Source organism: Bos indicus, chromosome 9 (genome assembly GCF_029378745.1).
Source record: "Bos indicus isolate NIAB-ARS_2022 breed Sahiwal x Tharparkar chromosome 9, NIAB-ARS_B.indTharparkar_mat_pri_1.0, whole genome shotgun sequence".
Lineage (NCBI taxonomy): Eukaryota > Metazoa > Chordata > Mammalia > Artiodactyla > Bovidae > Bos > Bos indicus.
In genome coordinates this window covers 83,169,335-83,183,463 of record NC_091768.1, presented here as the reverse complement: position 1 = coordinate 83,183,463, position 14,129 = coordinate 83,169,335, and the positions used below count along the sequence as shown (strand labels likewise).

The window sequence follows — 14,129 nt, the reverse complement described above, 5'->3', positions numbered from 1 at the left end:
AGTTCCCCTGGTGGAGGCTGTGTTCCCGGTCTGCCGTCCGTTCGGTCTCTGCCCCTCCGGCCTCTTTCCCACACACCTGGGACCTGGTGTCTTGCCCCCGCTACCCCGGCGCTCGGGCCTCCGCCCGCCTGGCCCCCCGCGTCTTCTCTGAGGGCGTCCCCGGGCTCCCTGGGCCCCTACGCTCCTGGGTTTTGCTCCTCAACTCCGCCGTGACTGTTTTTGTGCCCTCATTTTCCTGCCCCAATTCACTAAAAAATGACCCACCCAGTAAAGCTAGCCTTTTCGCTAATCCTAAACGGCACCATGCTGCTTAGTGTATTTTGTTTCTCTTCTTTTCCATTTGAGACTGAACAAATGGCAAGATGTTGAGCGTTTTCTCTTTTCGAATTTTTTTTCAAAGCACGGAAATTGTGGCTTCCCTGATGTCCCAGAAGGTAAAGAATCCGCTTGCAGTGCGGGAGAACTGGATTCGATCCCTGGATCGGGAAGATCCCCTGGAGGCTGCTGCTGCTGCTGCTAAGTCGCTTCAGTCATATGTCCGACTCTGTGCGGCCCCATAGACGGCAGCCCACCAGGCTCCCCCGTCCCTGGGATTCTCCAGGCAAGATCACCAGAGTGGGTTGCCATTTCCTTCTCCAGTGCATGAAAGTGAACAGTGAAAGTGAAGTCGCTCAGTCGTGTCCGACTCTCAGCGACCCCATGGACATGGGATTTTCCAGGCAAGAGTACTAGCGTTGGGTGCCATTGCCTTCTCCGTCCCCTGGAGGAGGGCATGGCAACCCACTCCAGTATTCGTGCCTGGAGAATCCCATGGACAGAGGAGCCTGGCGGGCTACAGCCCATGGGGTCACAAAGAGTCGGACACGACTGAGCGACTAAGCACAGCATAATTTGGCAGCGGAGATATGCTCCGATTTCTTAAAATACAAAACCAATACATGGTGGCTGGGAAAAAAAAAAGGCAAAAACATGTACAAAAAAAAAAAACTTGTTTGCTCCACTCACCCTAAGCCCATGTATTCCAATACATGACGTGTCTGTTTATCTCACACACAAGTTGTATATTATTCACCTTCTTGCCTCTTCTTGCTCTGCAACATGTTGTAAAATACTTTTCAGTGTTACTCCATGTAGATGTATTTCATTTTCTATGTGGTAACGAAATATTCTGTATCTACCAGTGTGCATTTAGATTGCTTTCCATCTTCTTCTGTTATAAACACTAACAGCTTAATTGAAAGTCCTTGTATAAAGTTCTCTTTGAGCATTTGGGAATGTCCTTGTAGGGTAGATTCTGAGAAGTGAAACTGTTAGGTCAAAGAGTAGCCGTGTTTTACATTTCAGTAGTAGTAGTAGTAGTGTTCATTGCTCAGCTGTGCCCGACTCTTTGCAACCCCGTAGACTGTAGCCTGCCAGGCTCCTCTGTCCGTGGAATTTTTCAGGCAAGAATACTGGAGTGGGTTGTCATTCTCTTCTCCAGGCCATCTGCCCCACCCAGGAACCCAACCCAGGTCTCCTGCATTGCAGGCAGATTCTTTACCATCTTTACCACCAGGGAATAAGGGCTGCCAAATTATTCCCTGAAAAAGTGATGCCACGTGTAGACTCCCGCCCGTATGTGAATGTAGACAGCCCTTTCTTTAAATGAAATGTACAGAGTAGGGGACTGGAGTGTGTGTGGTTCAGTGGTTGTCTAAAGCGGATGAAAGGTCCCTGGGGAAGTTTATATGAAAAAGTGGGCCATTTAGTCCACGCTGCTGCTGCTAAGTCACTTCAGTCGTGTCTGACTCTGTGCGACCCCATAGACGGCAGCCGACTAGGCTCCTCTGACCCTGGGATTCTCCAGGCAAGAACACTGGAGTGGGTTGCCATTTCCTTCTCCAATGCATGAAAGTGAAAAGTGAAAGTGAAGTCGCTCAGTTGTGTCCGACTCTTAGCGACCCCATGGGCTGCAGCCTACCAGGCTCCTCTGTCCATGGGATTTTCCAGGCAAGAGTACTGGAGTGCCCATAGTGATGTGGAAACAAAGAATCAGCAAAGAGCATGAGTGTTCTGTAATATGTTTATATGTTGTCCTTGTTCCTCTTTTTGCACCTTACTGAGTTTCATAGTCTGGTACCATTTATTGTCCTTTTCTGTTACCATGCCAGAATTGAAAGGTGCTCTCATTGATTATGCCCCTATTTATAGGATATTCTATTATTAATAGTATTGCATATTTTCATAATGAAGTAATATCTGATAATTTTAATAAAAATTAAGATGGTTAAAAACAAAGATCTTCCCTTTCCCCAGTCCTCCTCCTTTTCTATTTTTAGTTTTTCTGAATTCTCCTAAATTCAGATATTCTTCTGAATTTCTTAATGTATCCACTTGAATTTTTCTGTGTTTAGGTTTTCTGAGAGTTGCCACATGAATTATATGTTACACTTTAAAATTAGACAATGTCTACTGACAACAGCTACTATATACGTATAAAATTAATCATCTTACTTGCTGTGAAATATGAGAAGTTTAGCTCGGGTTCATTATCTCTCCCCTCCCTGCTGATTTTTATATTATTATTTTACATTATACTCATGTAGTTTACTGTTGATTTTCTATTATATAGAAATTTCTGTATTATGCTTCTTTTATATAGAAAGTTGCATGTGTGCATGCTAAGTCACTTCAGTCATGTCTGACACTTTTCAGCCCTATAAACTGTGGCCCCCTCCCCAGGCTCCTCTGTCCATGGGATTCTGCAGGCAAGAATACTGGAGGAGGTTGCCATGCCTTCCTCCAGGAGATCTTCCCAATCCAGGAATAGAACTTGTGTCTCTTATGTCTCTTGAATTGGCAGGCAGGTTCTTTACCATCAGCGCCACCTGGGGAGCCCATGTATATATAAAAGGTTGAGAAAAATAACACTTGCACATTCCTTTCCTTTTCTTTACTTTGGTTAATCATTGTTTCTATGTTAAGTTCTATAAAATTTGTATTTTGTTTTATAATTGTTACTATGCCATTTTGTTTTAGGCTGATAGGTTGATTGGAAGAATTGTAACTTAACAGACAGCATAATGAGAAGCAGCATGCTGCTGCTGAAGCAGCATAGCCAACATTTAAGAGCAGGGATTCTGGAGCCAGAATGTCTAGCTTCATCAACCAGTGTGTGACCTTGGGCAAGTCACTTAACTTTACTGTGCTATTGTTGAAAGGACCAAACTGGCTAATAAATCTAATAAAGCTTAGGATAGGACATATATTAAGTGTTAAATAAGTGTTACTTGTTGTTATTTTTACTATTATGATTGGGAAATAATTATTTCAGAACCAAGTAGTGTAATTATACTAATTAAAAAGTTTAGAAATACAATTCTGTGACATGAAACCTGTGTACTAGGAGGAAAAGTTCTCTTACACTATAAATCATGCTCAGATTTTATTTAAAATGATATCAGAGTTCATTTTACTTTATATTTGAGTGGCAATATTCTTTTACACCTTGTTTAAACTTTCTCGTTACTTATTAAAAACAGGAACAGCACATTGATCCTCAAAATTTCCTAGTTTAAATGAACTATCTGATGAATGCAAATTCCTCATTTTTTGAAAACATTCTGTTCCTTGAGGATTTGGGGGTTTTGTTCTAATTTTCACTGCTGCTGCTGCTGCTAAGTCGCTTCAGTCGTGTCCGACTCTGTGCAACCCCATAGACGGCAGCCCACCAGGCTCCCCTGTCCCTGGGATTCTCCAGGCAAGAACACTGGAGTGGGTTTCCTTCTCCAATGCGTGAAAGTGAAGTCACTCAGTCGTGTCCGACTCTTCGCCACCCCATGGACTGCAGCCTATCAGGCTCCTCCGTCCATGGGATTTTCCAATATTGATATATGTCTTTCTGAACATAGCTATCTGGGATTTATATTATTGTTGTTGCTTTTACTTGGACTCCTGTGTTAGTTGCATTGTTTAGGATTCCACATTTTCCACTTTCTTGAATATCTTAGTCCTTTCATTCAATCGCATCCTCAAATAATTTAAAGAAACAGTAACTGAGAGATAAACTACCTGAGTTCTTAGATGCCTGAAAAAGTCTCTATCTTGCTTTCACATGTGGTTAGTCATCTGGTAGAGTATTCTAGTCTCAAAATAATGTTTGCTTTGAAGGCACTGCCTCAGTACCTTCTAACACCAGATGTTAATAATTTTCATGTCAAAGTAAGCTCATTTCTTTGTTGGTACTTTTTTTTTTTTTTGCTCTTTGAAGCTTAAAAACTTTTCCTTACATTATTTTATCAGGTTGTATCTCAGTCTTTTGTTGTTGTTGTTCTTATGACTTGACAATTGGTTGCCTTTTTCAATTCCAGGAATTATTTTTTTTACTAATGGAAACTGTCTATTGTTTCTTTATTTCCCCCTCTCTGTTTTCTCTGTTCTTTCCTCTGACATGTATTACTCATATACTGTACCTTCTGCTTTTATGTGAGTATCTCTTAGCATTTCTCTTGTGTTTTCCATCTTTTGTTTGGATAGATTTCCCGGACTATGTTTCCAGATCACTGTTTTGTTTTTAATACTACCCATCCCATTATTTACTTCTTATACTAGACTTAATATTTTTTTTTTGACAATCATTTTTAGTCTCCCACATTTTTCTGTTAGTCTCTAATTTCTTTTTTTTCCAGAGCTGGTTTTTCTTCCGGTATGGATAATATTTAAATATTTCTGAGGACATTAAATAGAATTGATTGAATTTGTTTTGTCTTGCATTAACTTTTTGTCCCTTTCCTCATAGCAATATTTTTTTAATGCTAAAAGTTTTCCTCAAGTGTCCAGTAATCTTTAGGTGACCATTTATTTTTATGAATAAAGGTTATGTTGATTTGTAGAAGCAACTGTGCTGGATTCCTGCTGAAGTTGCTTATGTTTATCCAAAATCGCCTCTAAATGGAAGTATACTCATGGGATATCGTGTAATTTGGCAGATCTTGTGGAGGGGAAGGTTTCTTCACTTAGGGTTAATGGGTGAGAATCCAGAGGACTCCTGGTCCTTATCATTAACAAAGTAAAACAAAACAAAGCAAACAAAAATGTGACTGTAGGTAGAAATATTTCAGTCTATTCTATTCCTGAATGGTGCTCCCTTTTTCTTTTACCTTCTAGTCAGTTGGTGAGTGAGTGAGTGAAGTTGCTCAGTCGTGTCCGACTCTTTGCGACCCCATAGACTATAGCCTACCAGGCTCCTCGGTCCATGGGATTTTCCAGGCAAGAGTACTGGAGTGGGTTGCCATTTCCTTCTCCAAGTCAGTTGGTGAGTACATAGTTATCTCAAGATCTGTTCTGTTCAGATCTCTAGACCCTACACCTCTTCTCAGGTCCTTTCCAGGAAAACCATTCTGTCCTCTATTGAGAGCATAGTTATTTCATGTTAGGGATAAGGTAGGGTGGAAGGAGGCAGGTGGGAGACCATTCCTTCAACTTTTCCACGTTGGCATCTATTTGTTAAGTCTCTTCTTACAAGTCTTCTTTTTGAAAAATATTTATTTATTTATTGATGCCATTCCCCATGGCATATAGGATCATAGTTCTCTGACCAAGGATCAAACCCATGCCCCTGCAGTGGAAATCGAGGATTCTTAACCACTGAACCACCAGGGAAGTCCCACATGTCTTTCTTAACTACTTTTTTGTTCTTTCTTTTGGCACCTGTTCCTTTCCTTATACATCTTTTATAGTTTAAAATTACATTAGTTATAGTGACTTGGACTCTGATTGTAAGCAGTAGAAGCAATATGAACAGTAGGGAGGAAGATCTCCCCCCTCCAAAAAATGTGGACTGTTTGAGAAACAGTTTGGAATGCAATAGACTGCAGGTTGGGTTTCCCTGGTAGCTCAGCTGGTAAAGAATCAGCCTGCAATGAAGGAGACCTCGGTTTGATTGCTTGGTTGGGAAGATCCCTTGGAGAATGGATAAGCTATCCACTCCAGTGTTCTTGGAGGCTGGTGGCTCAGACAGTAGAGTCCACCTGCAATGTGGGAGACCTGGGTTCGATGCCTGGGTTGGGAAGATCCCCTGGAGGAAGGCATGGCAACAGGCTGCAAGTAACAGAAAACACAACAAGCAATTGCTGAGACAAATAAGGGTTAGTTTTTGTGCTATAAAAAGTTCATAGGTAGGTATGGTGATAATGGTTCATAGCTTGTGGGTATCAGGTAAGGTGCCATTGTATTTTCTTAGCTTTTCCCTCAAGGCTATAGCTGCTATTCTAATCATCGCATCTGCATTCAGTAGAATATAAGGAAGGAGAGGGAAGAGTGGAAATGTCAGCCATAGGCATCCCCTTTAATCTAGAAAGCATTAACTTTGCTGGCATTCTCCCTACCCTTCAACACACATACAGGTATACCTTGCTTTATTCCACTTCACTTTATTGAGCTTTGTAGATGTTACATTTTTTTTTTTCTTACATTGAGGATTTGTGGCAACTTTGTGTTGAACAAGTCTATTGGTGCCATTTATAAACAACATTTGCTCACTTTATATCTCTGTGTCACATTTTGGTAATTCTTGGAATACTTCAAACTTTTTCATTATTATTATATTTTTTATCCTTCTGGGAAAGATTCACCATCCTAGATGCCATTCAGAACATTTGTGATTCATGGAAAGAGGTCAAAATATCAATATTAATAGAAGTTTGGGAGAAGTTGATTCCAGCCTTCATGGATGACTTTGAGGGGTTCAAGACTTGGAAGAAGTATTAGCAGATGTGGTGGAAATAGCAAGAGGACTCAAATTAGAAGTGGAGCCTGAAGAGGTGACTCAGTTGCTTCAATCTCGTGGTAAGGCTTTCCGCATGAGGAGTTGTTTCTTATGCATGAACAAAGAATGTGGTTTCTTGAAATAGAATCTACTCCTGGGAAGATGTCATGAAGACTGCTGAAATGACAAGAGGATATTTAGAATATTACATAAACTTAATTGATAAAGCAGGAGCAGAGCTTGAGAAGATTAGCTCGTTTTGAAAGAAGTCCTGTCATTGGTCAAAGGCTATCAAATAGCATTGTGTGCTTCAGAAATACTGTTCGTGAAAGGAAGAGTCAATATGACGTGGCAAAATTTTACTGTTGTCTTTTTTAAAAGAAACTGCTACAGCCACTCCAGCCTTTACCAGCCACCATCCTAACAGGTCAGTAGTCATCAGCATTGAGGCAAGACCCTCCATCAGCAACCAAAATTATGACTTGGTGAAGGTACAGATGATGGTCAGCATTTTTAGCAATAGAGTATGTTTAAACTAAGGTATTTAAATTATTTTTTAAATTTGCCTTATTTTGATATTTGCTTTATTTTGATAGCCTGGAACTGAATTGGCAATGTCATTAAGGTATTCCTATAGTTCTTTTTCATATTTATAATTGAACAGAACTATTGTACTGGGCTACAACTACTGCAGAAGCCCTAACGAAAAAATCAGTCATTTCTCCAAAGAGCTCTGGTTTGTTTTATTGTAGAATGATATTAAAAACCACCCCTTCATGGATCACAGCTTTATCATTGTGAAGGAGCTATGAGCCATTCCATGCAGGGCCATCCAAGATGGACAGGTCATAGCAAAGACTTCTGACAAAATGTGGGCCACTGGAGAAAGAAATGGCAACTCACTCCAGTATTCTTGCCTGAAGAACCCCATGTACAGTCTGAAAAGGCAAAAATATAAGACACTAGAGCCCCTCCCCCAGGTCAGAAGGTGTTCAATATGCTATTGGGGGAGGACAATTACTAATAGCTCCAGTAAGAATGGAAGCGGCTGGGCCAAAGCAGGAATGATGTTCAGCTGTAGACGTGTCTGGTGGTGAAAGTAAAGTCCAATGTTGTAAAGAACAATATTGCATAGGAACCTGGAATGTTAGGTCCATGAATCAAGGAAAACTGGATGTGGTCAAGTAGGAGATGGCAAAAGTGAACATCAACATCTTAGGAATCAGTGAACTAAAATGGATGGGAATGGTGATTTTAATTCAAATGATCTACTACTGTGGCCAAGAATCCCTCAGAAGAAATGGAGTAGTCCTCACAGTCAAAAAAAGAGTAAGAAATACAGTGTGTGCTATGTGCTAAGTCATTTCAGTCATGTACAACATTTTGCGACCCTATGGACTATAGCCTGCCAGGCTCTTCTGTCCTTGGGATTCTCCAGGCAATAATCCTGGTATTGGTTGCCATTTCCTCCTCCAGGGAACCTTCCTGACCAAGGATCAGAACCTGTGTCTCTTATGTATCCTGCATTGGCAAATGCGTTCTTTACTGCTAGTGCCACCTGGGAAGCCCAAGAAATGCAGTACTTGAGTGTACTCTCCAAAAATGACAGAATGATCTCAGTTCTTTTCCAAGGAAAACCATTCAACATCACCAGTAATCCAACTCTATACTCCAAGCACTTATGCTGAAGAGCTGAAGTTGACCTGTTCTATGAAGACCTACAGCACCTTCTAGAACTAACACCAGAAAAAGATGTCATTTCATCATAGAGGATTGGAATGCAAAAGAAGAAAGTCAAGGGATACCTGGAGTAACAGGCAAGTTTGGCCTTGGAATACAAAATGAAGCAGGGCAAAGGCTAATAGAGTTTTGTCAAGAGAACACACTGGTCATAGCAAACACCATTTTCTAATAACACAAGAGTCTACTCTACACATGGGCATGACCAGATGGTCAATATTGAAATCAGATTGATTATGTTCTTTGCAGCCAAAGATAGAAAAGCTCTATGCAGTCAACAAAAACAAGATCTGAAGCTGACTGTGGCACTCTGTCTACCAGATGTAATCCCTTGAATCTGTTTGTCACCTCCACTATATATATATATATATGAGGGATTTGATTTAGGTCATACCTGAATGGCCTAGTGGTATTCCCTACTTTCTTCAATTTAAGACTGAATTTTGCAATAAAGATTTCCAGTTGTTTCCATGTCCTGGCTATTATAAACAGTGCTGCAATGAACATGGGGGTACATGTGTCTCTTTCAATTATGGTTTCCTTGGTGTGTATGCCCAGTAGTGGGATTGCTGGGTCATATGGCAGTTCTATTTCCAGTTTTTTAAGGAATCTCCACACTTTTCTCCATAGTGGCTGCACTAGTTTGCATTCCCACCAACAGTGTAAGAAGGTTCCTTTTTCTCCACACCCTCTCCAACATTGTTTGTAGATTTTTGGATAGCAGCCATTCTGACTGACATGAGATGGTACCTTATTGTGGTTTTGATTTGCATTTCTCTGATAATGAGTCATGTTGAACATCTTTTCATGTGTTTGTTAGCCATCTGTATGCCTTCTTTGGAGAAATGTCTGTTTAATTCTTTGGCCCATTTTTTGATTGGGTCATTTATTTTTCTGGAGTTGAGCTGCAGGAGTTGCTTGTATATTTTTGAGATTAATTCTTTGTCAGTTGCTTCATTTGCTATTATTTTCTCCCATTCTGAAACCTGTCTTTTCACTTTGCTTATAGTTTCCTTCATTGTGCAAAAGCTTTTAAGTTTAATTAGGTCCCATTTGTTTATTTTTTCTTTTATTTCCATTACTCTGGGAGGTGGGTCATAGAGGATCCTGCTGTGATTTATGTCGGAGAGTGTTTTGCCTATGTTCTTCTCTAGGAGTTTTATAGTTTCTGGTCTTATGTTTAGATCTTTAATCCATTTTGAGTTTATTTTTGTGTATGGTGTTAGAAAGTGTTCTAGTTTCATTCTTTTACAAGTGGTTGGCCAGTTTTCCCAGCACCACTTGTTAAAGAGGTTGTCTTTAATCCATCGTATATTCTTGCCTCCTTTGTCAAAGATAAGGTGTCCATAGGTGCATGGATGTATCTCTGGGGTTTCTGTTTTGTTCCGTTGATCTATATTTCTGTCTTTGTGCCAGTACCATACTTTCTTGATGACTGTGGCTTTATAGTAGAGCATGAAGTCAGGCAGGTTGATTCCTCCAGTTCCATTCTTCTTTCTCAAGATTACTTTGGCTATTCAAGGTTTTTTGTGTTTCCATACAAATTTTGAAATTACTTGTTCTAGTTCTCTGAAAAATACTGTTGGTAGCTTGGTAGGGATTGCATTGAATCTATGGATTGCTTTGGATAGTATACTCATTTTCACTATATTGATTCTTCCAGTCCATGAACATGGTATATTTCTCCATCTATTTGTGTCCTCTTTGATTTCTTTCATCAGTATTTTATAGTTTTGTATATATAGGTCTTTTGTTTCTTTAGGTAGATATATTCCTAAGTATTTTATTCTTTTCGTCACAATGGTGAATGGAATTGTTTCCTTTATTTCTCTTTCTGTTTTCTCATTGGTGGTGTATAGGAATGCAAGGAATTTCTGTGTGTTAATTTTATATCCTGCAACTTTACTATATTCATTGATTAGCTCTAGTAATTTTCTGGTGGAGTTTTTAGGGTTTTCTATGTAGAGGATCCTGTCATCTGCAAACAGTCAGAGTTTTACTTCTTCTTTTCCAATCTGGATTCCTTTTATTTCTTTTTCTGCTCTGATTACTGTGGCCAAAACTTCCAAAACTATGTTGAATAGTAGTGGTGAGAGTGGGCACCCTTGCCTTGTTCCTGACTTTGGTAGAAATGCTTTCAATTTTTCACCATTGAGGATAATGTTTGCTGTGGGTTTGTCATATATAGCTTTTATTGTTTTGAGGTATGTTCCTTCTATTCCTGCTTTCTGGAGGTTTTTTTTTTTTTTATCATATATGTATGTTGAATTTTGTCAAAGGCTTTCTCTACATCTATTGAGATAATCATATGGTTTTTATCTTTCAATTTGTTAATGGTGTATTACATTGATTGATTTGTGGATATTAAAGTATCCTTACATTCCTGGGATAAAGCCCACTTGGTCATGATGTATGATCTTTGTAATATGATGTTGGATTCTGTTAGCCTCCAATTAAAATAAATAAATTTAAAAACCCACAACATTGTAAATCAACTATGCTTGAATAAAATGAATTAAAAAGAAAGAAAAAAAAGAGCTCCAGTCTCTTCTGCAGTAGATGTAGCCCAGTACAACAGTTCTGGTTTTGTTCACTTTTTTTTTAACCATTCTAATAGATGTGTCATGGTATCTCACTGTTTTAATTTGCAATGCTCTAAAAATAAATTATGTTGAGTATTTTTGTAAATACTTATTTGCCATCTGTATAACATCTTTAATTGCAAGTCTGCTCAGTACTTTTCTCTGTTTTTTAGTTGGTTGTTTCCTTGTTAGTGATTTTTAAGAATTCTTTGTGTATTTCATATACAAATTCTTAAGAGATATGTTATCTGCAAACATTTCCTCCCTGTCTATAATTTGTCTTTTTATTCTCTTTGTAGTGTCTTTTACCATGAAAAAATTTAATTTTAATTCAGTCCAGTGTACCATTTTTTCCTTTCATGGGTTGTGCTTGTGGTTTTTGAATTAAAAAACTCTTCCCCAAATCCAAGGTTATCTAGATTTCCTCATACATTATCTTCTGGAAGTTTTATAATTTTGCACTTTATTTGCAGGTCTATAATCCATTTTGTGTTAATTTTTATGTATGGTATAAAGTCTGTATCTAGGTTTTTTTTTTTTTTTTCTTTCTTCTCTATACAAAAGTGAAAGTGAAGGTGTTCAGTCATGTCCGACTCTTTGCAACCCCGTGGACTGCATATGAGTGTCTAGTTTTTCTAGCACCATTTGTTGAAAATACTATCCTGTCTTGTTTGAATTGCCTTAATCAAAAATAGGTTGACTGTATTTGTACAGATCTAGTTCTGGGCTCTTTATTTAGTTCCACTAATCTGTGTCTATTGTTGTACCATACCACACTGTGTGGATCACTGTAGCTTTATAGTAATCTTTACATAGTGTAGCATGAGTCCCCCAAGTTTGTTCTTCAGTATTGTGTTGGCTTTTCTTGGTCTTTTGCCCTTTTATATGTATTTTAGAATCAATTTGTTGAATCTACAAAATGGCTTGCTGTAATTTTGTTAGGATTGCGTTGAATCTATAGATCAAGTTCAGAAGAATTGACATATTAACACTATTAAGTCTTTCAATCTGTGAACAGGGAATACATTTCCATTTAATTAGGTCTTTGTGCAGACTTTCCTGGTAGTTCAGTGGTTAAAACTCCATGGTCCCAATGCAGGGGGCGTGGTTTTGATCCCTGGTTGGGGAACTAGATCCCGCACATGGCAACAAAGATCCCAAGTGCTGCAACTAAGACCGAGTGCAGCCAAATAAATAAATTAAAAACATGTAATTAGGTCTTTAATTTCTTTTACCAATGTTTTATAGTTTCCAAATACAGATCTTATACATGTTTCATTAGATTTATACATTTTTTTAAAATGGGTGGTGATATTTTTAATGGTGTATTTTAAAACTTTTCAATTTTAAGTTTCAATTGTTCATTGATAGTATATAGAAAAAAATGACATTTGTATCTATTGATTTTTGTTTGGATGGTAGACATTGTAATTTTACATTGTTTTCAAGAACGTTTGGAATTTTTCTTTGTAGCAGTTCTTTATTGATTAGCTTGTCCCTTTTGAGGTTTGTCTTGAAGGTTTATAGGAGCATGGCACAGTAACTTTTACTGTAGAGCTAGTTTAGCCCCACTACTAAGCAATGATCCCTCTACATTTTCTCCTGGTTGCTTCATGTATTAAATAAGATCTTCTCACTCTATCTGATGGAAATGCAAATGTTTCCCAGCTCTCTGTGAGCTGTGCTAATTCTTTGGCTTACAATTTTTAGAAATTTTTTTTCTTATCATTTGTTATATGACTCTGTCAAATTCCAACTTATAGGCAGATAGGCATGAAACCAAAGAATCTAAGAGACCTTTATGAATATTTATGGACCTCTCCATATATCTTTCTCCTCTCTAGAATTAAGCCCTGCAAATTTTAGTCAGTTTAATCTCCTTATATTCGTATTTCTAATTCCTCAATCAGTGACACTGTTGGATGCTATTTGGGATTCCATCCCTGGGTCATGGTTCAGAAATTCTCTACAAGCAGAAATCCATGGCATTCATATTGTTCCCCTTGTCTTTTTTCCTTTTCTCAGAGATATCTGTCCTGTACTACCTTTTGTTCAACATCCAAAAAACGTTGTTCATATATTTTGCCATTTTTTAAGTTGTTGCTCTTAGAGGAAGAAGTCTCTGTAACTTGCCTGTAACAAGTCAAAGGTTGTTGCTGAGCCGTGAAAGACGCTGGGATTCTTGGCCTCCAGAGGAGAAGAATTCAATCCAGGGCCAGAGACGAGGCTTGATTGCTCAGAGTTTTTGTGTAGTAAAGTTTTATTAAAGTATAAAAGAGACAGACAGAGCTTCTGACATAGACATCAGAAGGGGGCAGAAAGAGTGCCCCTTCTGCTAGTCTTTAGCCATATGTCTGTTGCTGCTGCTACTGCTGCTAAGTCACTTCAGTCATGTCCGACTCTGTGCGACCCCATAGACGGCAGCCCGCCAGGCTTCCCCGTCCCTGGGATTCTCCAGGCAAGAACACTGGAGTGGGTTGCCATTTCCTTCTCCAATGCATGAAAGTGAAAAGTGAAAGTGATGTCACTCAGTCATGTCCAACTCTTAGCGACCCCATGGACTGCAGCCTATCAGGCTCCTCCATCCATGGGATTTTCCAGGCAAGAGTGCTGGAGTGGGGTGCCATTGCCTTATGTCTGTTAGAAAACTATTAATCAGATAAAAGAGACACCTCAAGGCTGAGGGAGTTTCACCAGGCCCCTCTCTCACAACATGCATTTTTGAGATAGGATGGCACAGGTGTGTCATCCCCCAGCCATGAAGCAATTGGTATGAATACTGGTTGTTGAGCTATTATCAGCTCAAGGTTTGAGAAAAGAAAAAAAGCTAGTCTTAGGAGGAATCATTTTGAAGAAAGACAAATTCCAAAGCAAATACATAATTTTGTTAACATTGCTTAAGAAAAACATTTCCATAAGAAAAACGCATTGGTTAGCTCAAGGTTTGAGAAAAGTTAAGTTCAGGTAGAACCAGGTGTCATCATGGCAACACAGAATTTTAAGAGAAACCTGCTTTTAATTTTGTATGGAGAAGGAAAAAAAATCTGGCACTTGTAGTTTGT

At 38.9% G+C, this 14,129-nt stretch overlaps 1 protein-coding gene across 3 annotated transcripts in view; it reads left to right on the top strand.

Moving 5' to 3' along the window:
- The window catches only part of EPM2A (EPM2A glucan phosphatase, laforin), a 109,079-nt gene that overhangs the window by 618 nt on the left and 94,332 nt on the right, over window positions 1-14,129 (top strand). The window contains exon 2 of one of the 3 annotated variants that reach the window (XM_070796306.1): window positions 401-434. The exons of 1 other annotated variant lie outside the window; for it this stretch is intronic. The gene's annotated coding sequence lies outside the window, so the exon portion shown is untranslated. Of the gene's footprint in view, window positions 1-400; window positions 435-5,145; window positions 5,294-14,129 lie in introns of those variants that run through there. One more of the 3 variants, XM_070796305.1, reaches the window with a different exon arrangement.